Raw genomic sequence first — 15,925 nt, 5'->3', positions numbered from 1 at the left:
CTCAATTACTTGTGACAAGTTACCCGATCCCTTTATTTAATAGGGCTGGAGGGTTTTTTTTCTTTTTATTGTTTACTATTCCATTGATTCTGACCTCAGATGTGGGAGGGTCAAGCTGTAACAGCTTGGTTAGCCCTCCCTGACAATTGGTCTTCCTAGAAGAACACTGGAGATATTTTGACTGCATTTTTTTTACGCTATTCTGTTTCCTCTTGATTTCTTCTCGGTGATCTCTTTGAATTTCTGGCAGAATAGCACCAAGCAGATCAACTTGTCTGCATATAATATTTGTAAATAATTATTTGTATACTTTCCTCATTCTTCATACGCTGCTAAGGGAAGTGCTCTGATGGTAGAAAACTAGCATAACTGGTTCCAAGACAGCTCCCTGCCACATATGGAGATGTATATATAGAGAGATGAAATTTGTACTTCAGAGTTTCCCCTTATGCCTCTACAGTCTTGCATGAGGGCTGCCTGGTTCCTGGCCTGATACAGGGCTCAGAGAAGTAGAAAAATGTTAGCTCCATCTCAGCTAGCGCAAATATATGTGATCAGTGTTCCTGAGGTTTTGATTACTTCAGAGATGTGATAAAAAAGGGAAAACATCCTAACAACAATAGCTCCTATAACCAGGTTTTCAGCATCAAAATCTCCTGTCCACTGTGTTACGGACTTGGCTATATCCTTGACCATGAAAACAGGTCATTGGGACTGAGTAACTGTGATTACCTTTCTAAAATATGGGGAATTATTTACAGTCCTGCCCATAGGTCTGGGATTTATAATAAAAGGGCCATTACACTTCATGTGTCCTCTGGGGATCCTAGGGGACCAGTTGCATAGCACCGTGCCCCTAGGTAGCCACCAAGAGCAAATAAAGGCTAGAAGGACCTCCATCCACTTTGTTCCTGCTGAACTAGCTGCAGCGTAACCGTAGCAACAGAGATGAGTGTGTCAGTAATGAGTCAGTAACAACGTGGAATAAACAACAAAGGGCTCCCTCAGTCTCCTTCAGTGTCTGAAAGTAAGACACAGACTTCTGTGCCTTTGGTAAGCTCACTGCCATGGCTTCCACAGCTTAAACATGGGGATAATGGTATCTGGTATAGAAGTCTGCAGGAGCAGGAAGGGCTGATATGCCGAGGGAGCTAAAGGTTTGTGTTTTCCCTGCCAGCACTGCGCAGTTTAGCATGAGCTGTAAAATTCATGATGGGAGAGTGGGTACATAACTGCATGGCTGTCCTCCTCTCCGTCCCTTCACCAGTGCCATCACAAGTAAAACCAGGCCTTGAAATGTATAGGTTCTGTTTAGGTTGTTTTAAGTACACAAAAGTCTCAGGAGGATGCTCATCTCCAGGTGTCAAAGTCCTTAATTCATTGGTACTTTCAAAGATTTTCTTGGTTACGCCAACTCTGCACAGCGTCCAGCAGAAGCTGAGAAGCTCAGCCACTTCAGAGGGAGATTGAGAGCAATCTGCAGGTCTCCTGTTGCAACGACTAATCCTGCTGTCCCATTTCCAGATTGGGAGGTTGACCCATATGTTGTCATGGCAGTGAGTCAGGAGTTATGATTCACAGCGAAACAAGCATTATTGCTAAGCTCACCAGTCCCTGCTAGCAGAAATGACGCACATAAACATGCTCATTCTTTTTTTCTTCTTCATGCAGTAATTTGCAAAGTTTGTAAAGGTGACTGTCAGCACGTGTGTCAGATTCAGGGAGGTTCCTTTTCTCTGTGACATCCTTGACCACAGTCGGCACATCCATATGTTTTCACATTCAGCAAATAGTAGCAAGGAGTGAAAGCGCTGCAGCAGTCCCAGAACTCTGGGCAGGATTTCTCTGGAGACCACACTGCAATGTAAATGATACTGCTGTGGCTGGCCACTCCTTTTCTAAAGAATCTAGCCTATTTTTATGAAGCAACTACATAATAATATTTCTCTCCCCCTCTCCAACAGCAGCCAGAGGTGGGCACTTCCATCTGTGGATCCTGTTAGTGCCTGCTCGCTTTCTGTGAACAGTAAGGGGGATTTAAGGCTATAAGCCCATTAGCTCTGGGCAATTAAAATACACTGCTTATAGTCAACATAGTTTAAAAAAGTGGATTACATACAGCATTGGGGTTGTAACAGACAGGAGTCAGCTATTTGGGGAAGAACAACAAGAAAAATAGTGTTTCAGCCACTGAAGAAGCTATGGTTGTATATGAAAGTGATATACCAGTATTTTTCAGAGAAAACCAACATGTATTTTGAAGATCATTAACTGAGTCTTGCATAATGATCATGAGTAGATTCCTGATTTCATGGTAGAATACTTTGCTTGCTGAAGAGAATATGAAAAACTTAGTTGCATGCTTTGAAATGTTATTTTGCTAGATACAAGGTGTAACACTCAAGAGACACCACATCTTCTCTCCTGGAAAAGGGTTAGCCACCTCCTACTTACATTGAATTTTGTTCAGATAAATTGATTTAATCCCAACTAATGCAAGCAGTAGTCTTAAAAATGACAGCTTATCTTCTGCATCGTGTCACGAACATTTAAACCAAGGACAGCTTTTAAGACTGGATGACCTAAATATTCTTTTATAAATGTCTCTAAAGCAATCATTGAAATATGTAAATAATAATGATACAGAAGTAGATTCCTGTTTAGGATTGTCAGAGTCCTTGCAAAACACTAATTAAATTTTAAATAAGCTTTGATATTTGAAGTACATCTATCATCTACTGCCCATCAACAATGAAAAGGGCGAGACAACAGTTTTCAAAGGGCACAGTAAGAACAACAAAGTTTGGATGTTGGATTTTTCCCACGGTTGCAACTTCATGTGCACTTCACGAACATAATGAACAGCGGGAGCTGTGAATTGTTCTTTTTTCAAGTATACTTGTATCCAGTGCAGCACAATATATAAATGTATTTACCACTGAGATCAGAAGACAGAAGAAAAACCCCACAGACTATTTGACAGATCAGGTTGATATGAAGAGTTTCCTCTGGGTCTTAATGAAATAAGAGGTAGTAATACATTTCCAAAGCTTACTATTTCCACATTGGTTCCTCAGTTTTTCAAAGGCCACGTTAAGATTTGCTTTGGACTTCCTATGTTGGTGGGAAAGGTAAAGATGCTTTTTATGAATATAGTAAACTTGCTAAAGGAGACACAGTAGGCATGCATCTGTGTGCAGTACCTTTCTGCTTAAACAAAATCTCTATTTCTCACAACCAAAGCAAGTCAGGTTCCTTCTCAGAAAGCAGCTATTCTGAGAGAACTCTTCCCATTTTCCATGAGGGTATATTTTAAATGATCATTTCAAGGGGCGAAAATCAGGAATGGAGTGACTTTCCATTTAATGAAGAACACACTCATTTCTCCTTCTCCAGTTGCTTTCAGTACTTATGGTTAATGGTAAGGTGGGGAGGGAAAGGATAACCCCTTCCCTGCTGTGCAGCCATCTTATCCATAATCCCCTCTAGGGATTACATACCTCATCCAGCCTTAGGTCACATGTGCCTGCAGGATTAGCTGTTAGAATGGGACGGAGTGGATTAAGTAACCACTGTCATCAGCATCTCGCCCTTGCACAACATTGTGTGAAGCAATCCTGATAAATCAGAGGATCTGGTGGGCAAAGGACAGAGACGCAGCATCAAGGCAGGGATTGCCAAGTAAGCCAAATAACAGTCTGTATTCAAGGTATAACGATCATTGGAAGAAATGCACACAGAAATGTAAATTCAAATGGGGGCAAATCAAGGCCTACTATGGCAACCAGTTTACCAGATCAGAGCAAAGTCCATCTGTCACCAGTGACGGTGAGTAGGTTTGCCCAGGCAACAACATATGAATAGGACAAGCATGTCATGATACTTGCCCAGAATGTGACTGGAGACTTCAGCAGTTTGTAACCCTGGGCTTTTTGAGCCCATAGTGATGGTGTCTTCATATATAATAGCAGTATTTCTCTTAAATAATAGCAGTATTTCTCTCATCACAGAATCATAGACTAGTTTAGGTTGGAAGGGACTTTTAAAGGTCATCTAGTGCAATGAGCAGGGATATCTTCAACTAGATCAGGTTGCTCAGAGCCCCATCCAACCTGACCTTGAATGTTTCCAGGGGTGGGGCATCTACCACCCCTCTGGGCAACCTGTGCCAGTGTTGCACCACCCTCATTGTAAAAAATGTCTTTCTTGTTTTAGGAAGTCTAAATCTTCCCTCTTTTTGTTTAAAGCCATTACCCCTTGTCCTATCGCTACAGGCCCTACTGAAAATTCTGTCCCCAGACTTCTTTTCACAGAAGAGAATTTCTGATCCATGTATTTTGAACCCAAAATAACATATAGAGCCTCCTGTGGCAGAGAGTTGCACAGGTTAACTACATATACATCCATGGGTTTGTTTTATACTTTCCACCTGCTGCCTTCATTATATTTCCCTTCTCAGATTAGGTGTGACTGTGAGCAACTGTCTGTTTGCTTACTCTAAGCCACATCTGATTTTGTAGATCTCCTTGGTATCCTCCCATAGTTTTGTTTGTTTCAGCCAGAGGAATCATGACCTGTTTAATCATTCCTCATATGGAAGCCATTACAATTTTAATTATCCTATTTTCACTTTGATATACAGTTGCCTTCCTGCTGTATCCTTTTTCAGATGAGAAGACTAGAACTAGACAAAGTACAAAAAAAATTAGTGCCCCTAGGGCTGAGAATGGGGTTTTTTCTGCTTTATTCTGAGTGTTTTCTAATATTTTCTAATAGTCTATTTGTTTTATTGGCCACCAATTAGCCCTGAGCTGATCTTTTCATGGACCTTTTTATTATAATTTTTTTCTGTTTCCTTTCTTTGGCTATTCATTCCTGTCCTTTTACTCCTACATTTTAAACAGTAGTTATCTGTTTGATATTCTGCCCTCATTCATTCTGGAGTGGTAACAGCCAGGTCAGAGCTCTTCATTACAAATGTACTTTTAGGATATTTTTTAAACAGAATCACAGAATGGAAGGACATAATTTCTTGCATTTTCATTTGTGCTCATTGCCACTTGTCCTGTCACTGGGCACTGCTGAGAAGAGTCTGACTCCATCTTCTTTACTCACTCCCATCAGGTATTGATACACACTGATAAGATCTACCCTGAGCTTTCTCTTCTCCAGGCTAAACAATCCTAGCTCTCTCAGTTTCTCTTCATGTGACAGTTTCTCCCAGGATGAATTGCTTTTCACTTACATATGCTGAATTTTATCTTGCCATTTTGTCTCCCGGTGTCTCAGTAGTACAAGATCCCTGCAACGCTTCTTCAGTCCTCAGCTTCACTCTCATGAACAATTCTGCAGCAGCAGAATCAAACTCTGTCACCTTCTGTTGTCCTCCTCATTCAGAAAGGTACATAGTACATCGCAGGCCTCAGCATACATCTTCCTTCGCAGATGCCACTTGTGAATCCCCGCCTGCTAAAACTCCTTTCCTTCGCTTTCAATCTTTTAACAAGTTACTTGTCCATATGGCAATCTTCTCTCTTTTTCTATGGCAGCTTAGTTTCTTTATGATCTTTGATGAAGGCTCTTGTTGAACACTTATGGAATGCAAAGTAGTATGCATCCACTGGGTATGGTATTGGCTTCTCAAAGAACTCTGATGTGTTTGTGCAGAATTAACTTTACAGAAGCCATTACTGTAGCATGAATGTGGCAAAGGGAGACAGTGGAAATGAGACTCTAACTTTCCGAAGAATCATAGAAACAATGTTGAAAGGGATCTTTGGAGATCATCTACTCCCCTGTTAAAGCAGAGTCAGGTAGAACAGGTTGCCCAGGTCCATGTCCAGGCAGTTTTTTAATATCTCCAACGATGGAGATTCCACAACCACTCTGGGCAATGTATTCCAGTGTTTGACCACCCTCACAGTAAAAAAAAAAAAAAAAAAGTGTTTCCCTGTGTTCACATGGAATTTAATGTAGTTTAGTTTGTGCCCATTGCCTCTTGTCCTGTCCCTGGGCACCATGAAGTAGAGCCTGACTCCTTCTTCTCCACTCCCCCCCATCAGATATTTATACACGTTGATAAGATCCTCCTGAGCGTTCTCTTCTCCAGGCTAAAGAGTCCCAGGTCTTCTAATCTCTGCTCGTATGAAAGATGCTCCAGTCCCTTCATTACGGCCCTTCAGTGAACTGGCTTCATTAAGTAAGTGTTCTGATGGACTGGACCCAAGACTCCAGTGTGGCCTCTACCCGAGTAGAGGAGAAGGATCACCTTCCTTGACCTGTTGGCAATGTTTTTCCTAATACAGCCCAGGAAGCTGCTGGCCTTCTTTGCCATGAGGGATGCCTCCATGTCATTGTCCCTGTGATCGCCTTGGTCAGGCAGCCCGTTGCACACTCCCAATCCTACATTGTTGTTTGCCTGTTAAGTAATCGGTTTCCAATCAGGAAAAGCCTTAATACTAATAGTTATAATAACCATGTGGCTCAAAGGTTGCCCCAACACACAAGCCAGCTGATAAGATAGGAACATAAAAATGTATGAGAGAAGCCATGTAGCAGTTCCTTTATGGTAGCATGAACGTGGCAAAGGGAGGCAGTGGAAATGGGCATTGTCAGAGAATGGGCCATCTGTCTCTGGCAATACCTCCAGCAGATGGAGTACCTTCGAAGTTTGGACATCACTGTGAATACGTGGACATTAAAAAGAAATACAGTGCAAAGAATGTGACGTCCTCCTCTCCTTCAAGAGCACAGCTTATTTTATCCACCAACATACTCAGCAAAGGACCTTTGTTTCTGTGTCCAACAGAGGACTTATGCCAAGGTTAGTGTAACTGTGCCGTCTTTATTCGACTTTCTCTTAAGCACGTTCCTCACTGGGTGGCCATGGCAGCATAATAACAAACATTGTGCATCATTAGATCTTCCCTTATAAAAACTGCAGCACATCAGGGTTTTGGAAGTATTTGCATTAGTGTGGTTGAGTAACTCTTTTGTACTTTCATCACAATTTTCTTGCACTTAGAATATGCTATTATTGTGAAACTTTCTATTGAGGCATGCTGATAACCTGTTGCAACATCCTTTTAAGAAGAGGTGTAGGTAGTCAGTATTTCTTGTTACCAAGTCTATCATATAATATTATAATAATTTTCTAATATATTTGTACAATCCCTTTCTCCTGCATGTTATCTGTAAACTTTGTAGGAGACTCTTTAACAGCTACTTCACCTCAGTTTAACAACTGAAGTACAGCTCCTTGAGGTAAAAGCCAGAAACTGTGTAACACTTCAACCTTGAAGACCAATTTAGAAGAGAAAGCAAGGCAAAATATGATCTCCATTTGAAACTGAAGCCAAAATATAGATGGACACAGTCAAAATGTAATGATGCTAATAGTACCCTTATACTGTTGCAAAAATTGCAATAGGAATCTACAGCTCATGTTCATAATCTTTTTCCTTACTTCTCATTTGATACGAAACAGTGCCAGTAAATGAGCAAGCCTCCTTAATACTAAGCTGAGGTACTGATTTCCTATTATTTCTGTATTTCCACTGCACAAATGCCTGGAGACCTTCATTAGAACAGGGTCCAACTGTATTCATTTCTGCAAAATCACAGGGCTTCTTAAATTGTTGAAAGAGAAAACTAGCCCTGCTTACGCAGGCAAGAATTTTCCCTATAACACATTGAGTTTTTCTTGGTGGTATCTGTCTCCAAATAGTGATCAGACTTTATGTCCTGGATGGCAACCTTAGGTACAATCTGCTGTCATCTCCTCATGACAAAATGTAAGCCAAAACACTTGCAAACAAACCAAAATATTTTCTTCTGGATCAGGAGTTTGAATTAGATGACTGAATTTTCCTGGCATGAGAGAATTATTCCTTGTCTTTCACCTAATCCTCCTGTTATACAATATATACAGTTACACATAGTTTTTTTGTTTCCCATGGGTTTGAAAAGATTACTTTTCCACTGGGTTTCCTGCATCACTGTAATACTTCCCCTTGATTCTCTGGTTTCGTCTGCTCAACTCTCTGTTTATAGTGTGTCCGGTAACCTGAATGAAGTTACAGTTTTTAGATCTGTCGTTTAGTCTTTGGATATACTACTAGAGTCCCCAGGGTCTTGTATTCAACCTGTAAGATCTTTTGTTCCATCATCCATTGTGTCGAAGTAGTTTTTCCCGCAAGCGTTTCAATTACGAATTGATAGTATTTGCTAAGAACTTTAAAGCCTTTGGTTTCCATTTGTCACTTGAGCTTTCCACCTTAGGTCCTAGAAGCACACTGAGCTTTAGAAGCACTTTTGCAGATCTTCTTCTATACTTGATCCTTTGATCTTATGTATCCTTTGCATTCACAGTTGTTTTAACAAGATAATACAGGTTTAAATCATCTCCGTTACAATTTGAGCTGATGAGGCACAGTATGTTCACCCCTGTAAGTGGCAGGAGATTTTGAAGTCCTGCTATCTGAGTCATTTCCTGTTTTCTGGGAGCTTTTAATAATCTATGCACCTTCCTCAAACAAAATATTTTTTCAAGGTGCAATACCTGTGTCTCTGTCTTGACTAATATTTGACAATGCATTTACACCTATTGCTATTGCATTTCAGTAAACGTATTATTTGGATTTTCCATGGGCAGTCAGAGGTTCTTGGCTTCTGTTGGGTTTTTGAGTTTGTTTGGCTGTTATTTTTTTCCATAATTTCAGGTCCTTAGTGTTATTCAACCATTAGTAGATAATACAGTGGTGCATTTTCATCTTTGTTACTGAATACAAAGAGTTACAATCACTTCACATTTTGGCTTTATTTCAACTCCTGTTAAGATCAGTGAAATTAATCTCTTCTTGACTGAAATGTCAGCACAGCAAAGTTCATATAAAGTTTTTTACTTGCAGATCACTTCTGAAGTTTACAGTCTGTTTCAATACATTTACATGCAACTCTAGTTTGTGAAATTAGAGAAATTCTTCACATAGTATTAAGAAATTATTAGATTTTTTTTTGACAGGGAAAAAAAATGCTTGATGTTAAATTGTCTTCCAGGAACCTACCAACTTTTTCTAGAGCTATTGAATCGTGAGCTTTTGTTATTTTGAATCTGTATATGTTGTATCTAAATGCACACACTGAGCACGAGAAGATGTAAAGTGTTAGCAGTCCAGTACCAGACCTCTTGTTTTCATTCACTACCCACTTGTACAGGGTTTGGTCCTGCTCGTGGGGAACTACTAATAGATCTCAGAGTGGCTTCTGTGTAAGCAGAACTAAGTCATAATGGTTTCCTCTCATATATCATGTACCCCGTTTCCTTCACGCTCTGCAGTGATTCCTTGCACGTAATTCCTGGTTTTTACAGTCTTCTGTTGGTTTTGTTTCTTTTTTTTTTTTTTAATTTGGACTCAACTGTGGTTTCTTGGTGCATCACCTTATATTGCTTAGTGGTTTAAGACTCTGTCAACCAGCAATTGCAAGCATATATTTTCAGTAAGTTTTTGTTCATTTAATCTGATTCAGTGTGTTTTGTCAAATGTATAACAGGCAATGTGATACACAAGGAAGTATTTTTACATAATGTTTTCCTACTGAGGATGTACTCATAGCTTGTATAGGCAGAAATGGCCTGCAGTTTCTCTTTATTTTCAAAAACAGCTGGAGACTAATTTATTAATTATAACCAACAGTCACCATCTTGAGCTATTTGAGAGACTGTAGTATTTCCCTGTACTTCTCTAGGAAGGATGATGTCATTTATCAGAAAATGTTGGCTTCTTAGTACAAAGGAACATGAATGTAGGAAAGAATTAGAGTAGAGGTGTTCTCGGGGAAGTCTTGGCAGAGCTCATCTAGCTGGAGGGATCTTGGAAATGGTGAGAGCTGTGGCCTGAAGTCAGGATACAAGGGTGACAGTGGAGAACAATTTGCAGAGGGGAGATAATGCCAAGAAGGGTGGTTAGGAAACCAGAGGAGGCTTTTCAACCAAATAGAAGGGTCTGAACAGATCAGAAACTCCCCCTGCCTTGAAGTCTAAGCAACAATCTAATTTGTAGTTAAATAAACAAGCACAGGTTCTATAACAGTACATTTTCTTAAATACATGTGCAAGTCTACAGCTCTTAAAATTGCTTACAGCCTCTTATTATTTTACCCTTTCTGTTTAAAATAAATAATCTCTCCCTGAGCATGGCTACAGGATGTTTCATGAGATACGACTTCCCATACAAACAATAGCTATACCACTCTGGTTAAGTACACACAGGGAAGGCTCTGTTATGTAGCAGCTAGATCACACCATGGGGATTTGGTGGCCAGGGTTCAGTTTTGAGGCAGTTGGCTGGGTAACCTATAAAAATGACATTACATATTTATATTATTGTTACCCTCCTTTCTTTATCTGTAAATTTGGAACAAGAAAATAAGCTCCTTTACAGAACATTTCTAGTGATGGAAAGCATCATGAAAGTGCTAGACTTTGCTATAGGGCCATACTGTGAGGGAGAAATAGCGTGAAACTTTAGCTCTGTATGCTGGATTGTGTCTTACAAACAGTACAAAAGCAAAGAAAGTTGATATTAGAAAACTTCCTTTTGACCTTTAGACACCATAAGCTTTCTGCTCACAGGGCACGTTGGCAGGTGGCTACTATCTGACATGTGACATCTGACAGACTTAAGTAATACTGGCTACTTCTTCATAGCTTCCTTTTATTCTAAAGTTGCATTGTCTGCTAAGATCATATTCTAGTCAAACTCAATCAGATCCTACCTCTTCCTCAATACAGGCTGACAGCATGGCCCTGCTGTGTTGCCCATGACACCTGAGGAACAGCAAAAGGAGATTGTACATCATCTCTATGCTTTGGGAGCAGACAGTGCAGTGGCACACTCTGCCAGATCTTATTACTACTAGGAGAACAGGGCAGCCCAGATCTGCCAGCCATTCCCTCGCTAACTCCATGGAGTTGCAATAGATTAGCTGCACAAGCTAATGTAGCCCTGAGACTGTATTAGCAACTTAGAAAAGCTTCGGTTTTTCCCCACAGCTCCCATGGAAAGGTCCTTCCACCAGTTTGAATAATCAGGCTTAGTGCAGGTTCCAGGATTTACCCTTTCAAGAAATAAAATTGGAGGAGTTTTTCTTCCTTGCATAAAAATGTGCTAAATTAAGATGTGTGGCTGTTAGTAAAAAATATCCTATCAATTCAAGTAGTATAAACAAAATAAGCTTCATCCTGTTGTGTGATTCAGATATTCATATGTATCACGAAAGGAGCAGGTAAGCTTTGCCTAGATGTTACAGGGAACTGCAGGCTTTAAAGGGTTATAGACTCTTAAGCAAAAACTGAAGCATGGCTTAACTATTAACTTGTACAAGAGACTGAATAGGTCCAGGGCAAAAGTTGAGATTATAACCATCTATATTTTGGGAAGCATGTCATATTATTATTCTCTCGCCTCTCAAAATGAAGGCTTCCTTCCTAATCCATTATTCTTCAGCTGAGCTTTTCAGGAGAAAAATATACTTGCCAATACAACAAATGAGGTACACTATTCAAGTGCTATGACATGAAGAAAAGAGTTTGTGCAGCTCCTAAAATCTTGTTTTGACTAAAGCTAAGGGGTGATTTTATTAGCTGCCCAAACAGTCTTAATATATCCTCCACAGCACAGGCACTCGGAGAGCCCTCCATAGGGTGCAAGGAGCCTCTCCGAAACCATACTGCTGCCAAAAGCAGGGACTTTATCTTTATTCCCACTCAGCTACATACTCCCACGGCCGCCTGGGAGCTACATACTTCCATGGTCGCAGTGGGAAAGCTCCGATTCCTGATTGAAAACAAACCTTGCAGAAAGCAGGTTTCTGTCGGATCAGCAAGTCGGTCTCACTCTGCCACGGCTGCACCGTATGGGCAGAGCTGGTGCAGGTGAAGTGGCAGGAGCACATATCCAAAGGGGGTGAGAGGGTCTCCCCACTCTCAGTGGCAGCTCAGCCTTAGGTCTGCTTGAGCCATTCCTGCAGTCCTCACTCAGTATGAATTCAGACCATCGCAGGTTATGCAGGCAACAGGAAACTGGTAAGCTTTATGTCAACAGGAAAACACCTTTATTTCCATAGCAGTCTACTATTAGAGTAGCTCGCACTTCTCTGTCTTAATTATGTAAATGAAGCAGAAAAAAAGACTTTTTATCTCTACCAATATTCTTCCATTTTTAGTTTTGCTCTATTTCTGGGAAAAATTGTGCAAATATTTATATGAGCAATTACCACCAAGATCTATCTTGATTCATAAATAGAATCTGTAAGTCAGAATCTCTGTTTTGTGACAGAGCATAGCCATCTGCTTGGAGAACTGGTGGTTTAGATTCTGCAGACAAGTGATAAAAACAGCCTCTTTTAATGGGACTGATTAATTCAACCACGCAAAGGTAATTTCAGCCTAGGGATTCCACCCACCAAAACTACGGAAACAGGATACAAAATTGCAAACATTACATCATCAAAATTATATCGCCTAATAATACCCTTGTGTACACAAAACAGGAACCAGCAGCTTTGGGCAGAGGATGACATCTCCTCTAGACATCACATACACTGCTGGGCTCATTGCAGCGTCCTGGGAGTTCATAGCAAGCAGATCGTATATCCACAGGTAATATTATCTTCCTTTGTTTTTAAATTACTTCGGGGGTATATACAACTCCAAGCTTGTTGTCTAGTTTAATTTTTCTGGGCTGGTGATGTGGAGACTGATACAATCTAAGTTTGTTTAAGGAAAGAAAGAAAAGTTTTTATGAAAATTGTTCAAAGACTGATGAAATCTGACGACTTGTTAAGAACACAGATGCTTCTCACCGCTGTGTATTAGATAATTAACTATTGTTTTACTAACAGATGTCAGAGGAAGAATTTCACATTGACTGTTTAAATATTTCATGTTTAGCAGGCGTGCAGAATTCAAAAACTCTGAACTAATAAGCCTCCATAAAGGATTCCAGATTATTTTCTGCTGCATGAGAACCCAAAAAGTATTCAAAGTATAGACTTTGCTTAAACTTTTGGAACTCTTGAGGGGTAAAATGAGGAATGAATAACAAGTAAAGTAAAAATTGTCATCTTCTGGTAGTGTGATGTTTTATTTAGTGTTCCTACAGCTTTTGGACTTTGCACTTTCCTTCCAAAGCTGGTTCAACATGCATATTGATCGAGCCACAGAATACATCTTTGATTGGCCTGGATATATTATAATTGTGTGTGTCTGAATAATGACAGAAAAGTACATTTACTGAGATGAGACATAGGTCTGTATATAAATTCTATCATCTTCTAAGTAAGCAATCAAGGGCTGGATGAACCACTTTCTGTAGTTCCTCTAGTTTCATTGTAGATGAACTCAAATACAAAATATTTCAGTAAAAATATATGGGCTTTTCCTCCTAATTCTGTAAAATCTATGCTACTTCCTTTTTTCCGAAGTATTATAATGTGGGGTTTTCTACCCTATCTTTCAAAAGTGTGAGTGCCTAGTCCTAGCTCAGTAAACCTTTCACTGTATAACCAGTACCATCCTTACTTTTTTTTTCTTTGTCCTTTACCTTTGCACGACTTAAATCCGGCTGCTTGGCGCAACACCTTCCATCACAGCGAGCGGTATGTATGCATGTGTTGGTGAAGAAACCTGACCACGTACCGTGTGTGTACTCAGCATTCAGTCTAGTGAAAACCAGGACATGATAGGTTCATAAATTGTTTCCTGTGATCGAAACTGATCTCTCTAAAGTCTACTCTTTGTGATGGTTTAATAATTGCTGTCTGGAAGCTTCTTTCCTGTTTGCTTCCTCCTCAGCCCTGGCATGAGCCCCATCTCCTGACAAGTGTCCCCCCAGCAGAAAAACATTGAAGGGTCTTTCACTTTTTGCTCTCAACTTCATGCTGAGCACAGAAGGTTGGAGGAGGCTGCTGAGGAGAAACAGGAGCCCTTTCTTCTCCCCGATTGTGTCCTGTCCCTGCAGTGCTCCCACTGGCTGGCATCTGGGAAAAATCAATGCCTCTGCTGTGCATCATGACACACTGGTGCAAATATTGACATGCAGCTATGTGAGTCTAATCCTGTGTGATTTAGCCCATCTTCTGTCGCTTTTCTCTGCAAATCAAGCTAGACTCGGCAGACTCGGCACGCTCATAGTGTAAGTATATATAACCTCTGGACTCAGTTGCCAGAACCTGTGCCTGGTTTCACACTGGCAGAAGCCTAGAGTCATTTTACTGAAGCTAGAGTTACTAAACAGCAGCTAAAGAGGCTACTGGGGCCGCCACAGGTCCTATCTGCTCATGTGTGGAGGGTACAGTTATCTGCACTACACTGGGGCTTACCAGACAACCTGTAATCACAGAATCACAGAATCTTCTAAGTTGGAAGGGACCTTCAAGATCATCTTGTCCAACCATCAACCTAACTGACAAAAATAAACACCCACAAAACAACAAAATGCAACACCATCACTAAACCATGTCTCCCAGCACCACGTCAGCCTGTCTTTTGAACACTTCCAGGGATGGTGCCTCAACCACCTCCCTGGGCAGCCCATTCCAATGTCTGATAACCCTTTCAGTGAAAAAATTTTTCCTAATATCCAGCCTGAACCTCCCCTGGAGCAACTTGAGGCTGTTTCCTCTAGTCCTGTCGCCCATGACTTGGGAGAAGAGACCGACCCCCACCTCTCTACACCCTCCTTTCAGGTAGTTGTAGAGAGCAATAAGGTCTCCCCTCAGCCTCCTTTTCTCCAGGCTGAATAACCCTAGTTCCCTCAGCCTCTCCTCATAAGACGTGCTCCAGACCCCTCACCAGCCTTGTTGCTCTTCTCTGGACCCGCTCCAGCACCTCGATGTCCTTTTTGTGGTAGGGGGCCCAAAACTGGACACAGTACTCGAGGTGGGGCCTCACCAGTGCCAAGTACAGGGGGACGATCACCTCCCGAGTCCTACTCGCCACACTGTTCCTGATACAGGCCACGATGCTGTTGGCCTTCTTGGCCACCTGGGCACACTGCTGGCTCATGTTCAGCCGGCTGTCCACCAACACCCCCAGGTCCTTTTCTGCCAGGCAGCTCTCCAGACACTCTGCCCCAAGCCTGTAGCGCTGCCTGGGGTTGTTGTGACCCAAGTGGAGGACCCAGCACTTCGCCTTGTTGAACCTCATCCTGTTGGTCTCGGCCCAATACCTGAGTCCAGATGGCTAATTGTCCCCTACTTCAATCTCAGCCTGTATTTTCATAGATCAACATTTTTCTCGATGTTAAGCATTCAGCCCTATGGGCAAAAATTCCAAAAGTTCTTTCTGCATGTGCTGGGCCCTCTGCCTTACGGAAATTCATGATGCATTATGAAATTACTAGTGGAAACCATCCAGAATCAACAGGAATGACAGGTGACACTCACAATTTGCCTTGTTTTACAGCTCCCTTACAGAATCACAGAATCACAGAATATTTTTGGTTGGATGGGACCTTTGAGATCATCATGTCCAACCAACAAAAAAACAAACAAAAAAAACCCCCAAAAAAACCACCACACCCAAAAAATCCCAGAACACCAACACCAAAACCAAACCACCACAACCACACCCCACCCACAAACAGACACAACCCAACAAACTTGGGCACTAGAGCATGCCCTGAAGTGCCACGTCTACACGTTTCTTAAATACCTCCAGGGATGGCGACTCCACCACCTCCCTGGGCAGGCTGTTCCAGTACCTGACCACTCTCTCAGTAAAGTAATTCTTCCTAATACCTAACCTAAACCTCCCCTGCCGCAACTTCAGACCATTTCCTCTGGTCCTGCCATTATTCCCTTGGGAGAAGAGGCCAACACCCACCTCTCTGCAACCTCCTTTGATATCTCCTTACTTTCATGA

This window comes from Numenius arquata, chromosome 12 (genome assembly GCF_964106895.1).
Source record: "Numenius arquata chromosome 12, bNumArq3.hap1.1, whole genome shotgun sequence".
Taxonomy (NCBI): domain Eukaryota; kingdom Metazoa; phylum Chordata; class Aves; order Charadriiformes; family Scolopacidae; genus Numenius; species Numenius arquata.
This window is presented reverse-complemented; position numbering follows the sequence as displayed.